We start from the raw sequence: 7229 nt of genomic DNA, 5'->3' as shown, positions 1-7229 counted from the left end.
TTGACTAGAGTATTCATTCAATTGTTGATTTAGAAAAAAAAAAATAAAAACTATCACTCTATCACTTAATGACAATGCTTTCATGATGAAATTTTCATAAAAATTTATAACTGCATCTCCGTTCTTAATGAGTATCTCGATTTCTAAGATTATTGTGAATTGATAATAGTGTGATATCAGCATGAATAGTTGAATAAAATCATGTAATCACTCAGAATTCAGATAAAATCGTTTGTAAATTGACATTGGCACTGTTGATAATCTGAATAAGCTTTCAATCTGTTTATTAAACATGTTAGATAGCAACAATAATAACAATAATAATAATAATAATAATAATAATAATAATAAAAATTAAATTAACAATAAATACTTATAAGCTATTTTATCAAAAACTAAAAAAAATTGTATTCAATAAGACATCGAGATCAAATAGTCGGATTTACTCTAAAATTGAATTTTTAGCCACTCGTCATACAAATTTTCATCTATTGTGGCCTTGACAGTCATATTTATAAATAATTTTATTTAATATTAGATCGTATAATCATAAAAGTATAAGAAGTTATTAAAATATTTTTTATTACTTAAGTGATTAATTATTATCATAATAATGCTGATAATTTAACTTGGAACCAAAAAATAATTTTCTAAAATAAATTATCACTCATTTGAATAATATATCGACGTCTTTTAAGTGAATATTAGAATATAAAATTTATCAACGAATTTTTCAATTTTTAATATAGAATTTTAAATTACTGATTGTATATTAAAATAATTCGATGACATCAATGAATATTGATTTCCGATTATTAATATAACGGTATTATTCAATAGTTAGCTTGAATTAGATCAGGAGATATTTTGTACCATGTGATTTTGTCTCCAAATGATATCATTAATTTGACTTCGTTTGAATCTGTTGCGGCTACGGAAATAATAGATACTAGTTTTTTGTTAACCGTAAGATGTAAAATTTTAGGTTACCAATTTATGTTTCCTAAGTTAGCTTTCAAATTAAAAATTTGCTTCAATAGAATAATCGTACTTCGACACGGATGTTCTTGATAAATCACGATTCAAATCTATCATAATATTGTTAGACTAATCATTTTATCAAACATAATTTTTGCAATAAATTAGTTCTGTATAAAATATATTTTATCACTATTTGATATCAATAAATGTTATTCATCATCCTTCGACTGGAAATGGAGCATTCAATATTATGATGAAAAACAATTTTGCTATTTGCTGTGAACTTCTAATAATTTTCTAGTATCCATTATGATCATTATTTACTTTAAAGTAAAGCATGATATCTTTTGGCCAACTCGTTGATAGAAAATAAAAATAAAATTAACACCCCATGCGTTTTATTTGTAATTGTGAGTAACTATGTTTTTCATTTTACATTAGGTGTAATAAAAAGATATTTAATTATTCTCGTTTTTTGAATTACAGAGGATTGATAAATTAGAATTCAGCTCATGTTTTTAGTTAAAAAAATAACTTAATTACTAACGAGAGATTCATGTGCTACAGAAAGTAAAATTTTTTTAAAAATGATCAAGATCGATATCAAGTTTCATAGACTAAAAAGAGAATGACCTTTTCTGAATAACACTATAATAATTCGAACTGAGTTCAGAAATTTTCTTGATGTGAATTAAGTGAGAAGTCTTAATCTATAGTATTGCTATTAATTAGAAAACGTTTGTAGTGAAACATTTGCTCGAATCAAAATTTTGATTTTTCATTATAGAATATAGTTAATGATCATGTTGTATATTTTTTGATTACTATCATAATGTAATCCAAAAGATAAATGACGGATTGAAAAATAGCATAAAAACGTAATGCATGCATATTTAGATTTAGAAAATTTTCCTTATCCCATTAAATACCATGATTATTTATTGTTTATTTTGACTGAAAAAGATGGAATGAATCTGATATTCCCAATTTAATATTAATCCGATTTTGCGAGTATGCTTCATATTAATTTTTCATCATTGATAAAAATATATGTATTTTATAACTACCTAAATGTACCAACTGGCTGATTCATATCAAAATGTTAATTATAACGCCACAAGCATACGTTTTATTTTATAATGATATAATGATAATTATATGGTTGATATTAGCATCAAGTAGCTGAGTTTAATGAGTAAAATATTTTTATAATGTGCTCTTACAATGAGAGAATTCAAGATGAATTTTTTTATAACCTTACTTTAGGCGTTATAACTTAACTGAATGTTTCCCTGTTGGATACACATATTGGCTAATGTAACGTGACATTAGTACTAACTGAGAACGCTTATCACCTAATTCATTACAGAATATCATTAGAATAACTTGGCACCTGTTATTTTTACAATCTTCAATATCAGCTGTGAATAGCTGATATTTCGACTTGAAAATATAACTGAGGATTGTATATGAAAGTTGATAATTACTTGGATTATCAATCCAAAAATTTGTAATAGATGTTTTTTCAGCAGTTTTATGTTAAGAAAAATATCACTAAAAACGATTCGCTGATATTTGCATGATATTATCCACCATGCATTATTCAAAAATTCCTTAATCTTTGTCTAGACAATAGGAATCGCCTAATAAGTACTATTTTTTTATCTTATAACTTAGCGGAGTATCTTCCAAAAACTAAGTAGTCTTGAACAGAAATTAACTTTTCGTGAGAAAATTTTATTGAATTAAGATCATTTTTCTGTAACTGTGAGTATTGTAGATAAAAATTCATAATTTAGTTGCCTCGGCAATCGAAAAATTTGTAATCAATTTTTTTTTAATTTTCCATTTTGATAAAATTTGACGACTCATTGCTAATACGTTGGAGATTTCCATTTCGGTTAGATATAACCGTAAACTAGAAAAATTTATCAGCCCATTATAACAGGATGTCAAATATAAAACCCAAGACATTTGTTTCATTCTAAGAAACAAAATTAACCAATAAATTTGACGTTAACTTGTAATGGAAATGAATGTTATAATAAAAAAATGTCTTTTTGCTGACTTCGATGATACAATAATTTGTAATCAATTTGTTTTCTCTACTCGATTCGAGATGTTATTCATTAGCTGAAAATTTCTATTCTAGTTTTGAATATTTTAGATCAAATAAATCCAATGAGAAAAAAGATCCGCACCTTGATCACGAAATGCTTATGATACCTGCACATGCATATTGAATATCATATCAATCATCATAAAATCATAAGTCAGCTCATATTTGCGTGGATAATATTAATAAGTGTTTAAAATGATAATTTTTCTTTGTCCGTATTTGGAAAAATGTATAATTGTAATTTAATGTTTTAATTCATAACTAAACTCTATGAATAACAACTAAGCTAGCGATTTTCATTCAAGTTAGTTATACCTTTTAGACTATAAATTTTCCGAGAAACTGTAATCAGCAGATCAACTACAATGAGTTATTTAATACCCCACGCGTATGTTTTACAATGAGTCGATTATTCCTATAATCAATTAGCTAATATTTCAATTAATTGATATAACTGAGTGTTAGTGACAAACATTATTTGCTACGTATTTTTTTCGATAAGAAAATTTCTTATGAATTTTTTTTTATAATTTAACTTATGGGCTAATTAATTCGTTGGAAATTTCAGTCTCAATTGTGCAAACCAATAAACTATATAATTCCACTTTAGAAATATTAACTCAGTGAAAGGTAAATTTATGTCGGAAATATTTATGGATGACATTCACAGTTATACTTTATAGATAAAATTCATTGAAAGCTCAAAATAAAAATTATAAATGCAATATCAAGTCAAGAAAAAAAATAGACTGTTTTCGTGAATAATCACGTGGGGTGTAGTACAGATAATATAAGAGTGGATGTCGTAGACCAGAAGATCGCGCTAAGTCTTCATAAACCAGACTTTATGCATAAATCTAATGCGGACAGTCTTCAAAAGCCAGACTGTATGCCTGAACTTAGAGCGGACAGTCCGCATAAACCTGGAAAGTCTGCAAAAGCCGTACTTGACATGTAGAATAGTCCGCATAAGCAAGCGTGGATAAACATATATATATATATATATATATATATATATATATATATATATATATATATATATATATATATTATAACGAGAATTTTTGAAGTCGATCCAGGAGTTCGATCGTTACAGTATTCCACGCTTCCAGACCTTGGCAGGAATCGCCAATTTATAATCTGATTTCTCTTGGGGGTTCAGGGGAACTTACTTCTTACAAAATTCTAAATTATACTTCGGTATTTTTCCGATTTTTGGTTTCTGGTCTCAATAAAAGTAGGGCGCCAGGTAATTTTCAATCACTGGAATTACTAAACAAGCGAAAACGTAATCAGATAATTTTGATTCGCTAGAAATTATCAAACTAGCCAATAAACGTACACGTAATCGGAAACACAAAAAACTTGACAAAACATAGACCAAATAACCAACAACAGGAATGACAACGAGATACCTCGGGGTTGCTCAGTGTACTGGTTCGTGGAGAGAGGGTGTGATTCGAGTAGAGTGGATCCATGATTGCAATGATTTTATTCGCAACACCAAAAATTTATGCTCAACAAAATCCTTATTTATTTAACCAAAACTTTATTTAATTTATTTATTTATTTAACCAAATCTTAAATAACAAACTTGAACATAACCACGACACAATTATCGGAACGATATAACTAACAATAGGAAACGCTATAGTCATGTTTCAGACCCTTATTCTTATAAAATTAACAAATAAACTAAGCAAATCTTAGAATAACAATCTCAAATAAATAAATGAATCTAAACAACTTGAACAATATTCTCGAATAAATCTATCAACGTACTCTATATTATTTACAACATAAAAGTATTCTGTAGAATCGGCTATCTAATGTCTCATAACCAAGAACTCAATTATTAACGCTCAAATTACAATAAATAAAACGATCTCATACCTTTTAGAAACAATGTCGATGCTGAGTAACTTTGTATTTTATTTTTAACAACTTTATAACTCTGTATTCTCATCTGGAGCCAAAAATCAAATGCAGAAGACTAAAACCTTAACCTGAAACTGAAACTCAACGCACGTTCGATCACCTGGAGTGACGAACGGCAACTCTCAGACACGACTATACTCTACGAAGTCCAAAACTCGACTGTTTTACGTGACTCACTCACAACTAAAATCTCTGTAATCAATTAATTCTCAAATATTTTAAATCTTTAATCAAACCATTGAGGTTCTGAGTATGGATATTTCTTTGGTGGATGCTCTCCAGGAACTGACTACGGCTGGGATCGAAACTCAAAAACTCAAAACGTAATCGTAAACAAAAGTAGATAATTTTTTATTCGCAGATAATATTTTTATCAATAATCAACAATTATCAATAATCTTATATGACTATAATAATATCACTTTCGTCAATGTTTTTTTCAACATTTTAAAAATATTATCACCATATATTATTTGCAAGATTATTTGATAAAACGTAAATTTGAATATGTTTTTTAGCAACGATAATTAAAACAATTATTTTTTATAATCGCTGTCAACTGGTGCTTTATTATGACAATCACTTCAAACATAAATAGTGTATTCTCCGCAGACTGCTTTACTGCATATTGCACACAACGATTTAGTTTTACGGTTTAGTCTTCTGGGACAAAAATCACATAATAGTCTTTCGTTGCTCTTGATCTGACTAGGTACATTATTTGGTTGAGATATTCCAAGATGAATATTGATGGAATCACGAAGTTCTCGAGGCAACGAGGAACACTCAGACCTCTTCATCATCAATGGCATAGTCAGTTCTTCGACCAGTATCTTCAAGTACTCTTTTCTTGTTATTTTTTTTCCGGTATTAAGTTCATATATTATCTTACTGTTAATCCCTGCAATGTTTATCAGTGTAAAAAAAGCTGTTAATGGCCATCTACAGCTCGAACGTTAGACACTGTACGTAGCTTTTAATTTATCAACGGTGTCGACTCCAGCTTTATGCACATTATGAAATGTAATAATTACAGGTTTTTTATGATTCCCAGACTCTGAATCAATTATGTCTGAAGTATGCATGGATGAAACTAAAGAACGTACGTTCTTACTTTCCTTTGGTACGTAAGACACAAGCATTATATTTTTCTGGTGAAATCCAAACAAACTTGAATAGATGGTTCTTTTTTTTTATTGCTGAAGCTTCTCTAAATAAAAGTGGTAGCTCTCTAGTGTTTTTTTTAATTGTTCCGACCACTGTGGTATTAAAATTTTCTAGTAAATCTACAACAAGGGGAATAGATGTTAACCAATTATCCACAGTTATATATCTTCCACTATTTAAAATAGATTCTGAGATGCGATTGACAACACTCGCAGATGAATTATCTTTTTGAAATTTTCCTCCGGGTTGTTTTCCCTAATACATTTCCATGTTGACTGTATAATTGTTCGTAACATCAACTACAGCAAAAGTTTTTATGCCATACCTATCAGGTTTTTTCGGAAGGTATTGCCGAAAACTACATTTGCCTCGAAAAGCTGAAATCATTTCATCGATTGTGAGATAAGCGCTAGGAGTATACATTTCTCTACACTTTCGAGAAAAGTCTTCCCAAATATCACGAATCGGTGTGAACTTGTCAACTTTTTTTCTCTCTGATCTTGTTTCTAAGTCATCAAAACGTAAAGCCCGCAATAATGGAGCAAATCTGCTTCAGCTTATAACTAATCTAAAGAATTTAGGAGAAAAATCATCTTTTGACCATAGATCTAAAATATTTACATGCGACATTTTCAGAATACCAGCAAGATACAAAAGTCCAAATAATGCACATACTCTATCCCTATCTGTAGGTGGGCAATCTCTATTTCTATCATATTTTTCTCTTAATTCTGTTAATTCTAAATTAGTCAACGTAACAATCATATCAATTGTTTCATCGGGAAAAAATAATTTCCAACAGTCGATTATTGACATGCGATTCTTAGCTGCATCATTTACACCAGCACTTTGAGTAATGAGGTCGCGTTTTAGAGTTCTCGATGACGGCAATGGCTATTTAAACCATTTAGTCTGCTTATCCTTTCCAATAAAATAAGTGTCCGAATCTTCATTGTCTGATGAACCTTCATTGTCTGACGAATCGTCAACTAAAGCGTGGTCTCCATCAGATTCCGAATCTTTA

Source organism: Cotesia typhae, unplaced genomic scaffold (genome assembly GCF_013202065.1).
Source record: "Cotesia typhae breed Kobodo isofemale line unplaced genomic scaffold, CoteBio_Ctyphae contig_48, whole genome shotgun sequence".
In the NCBI taxonomy this organism is placed as follows: Eukaryota; Metazoa; Arthropoda; class Insecta; order Hymenoptera; family Braconidae; genus Cotesia; species Cotesia typhae.
This window is presented reverse-complemented; position numbering follows the sequence as displayed.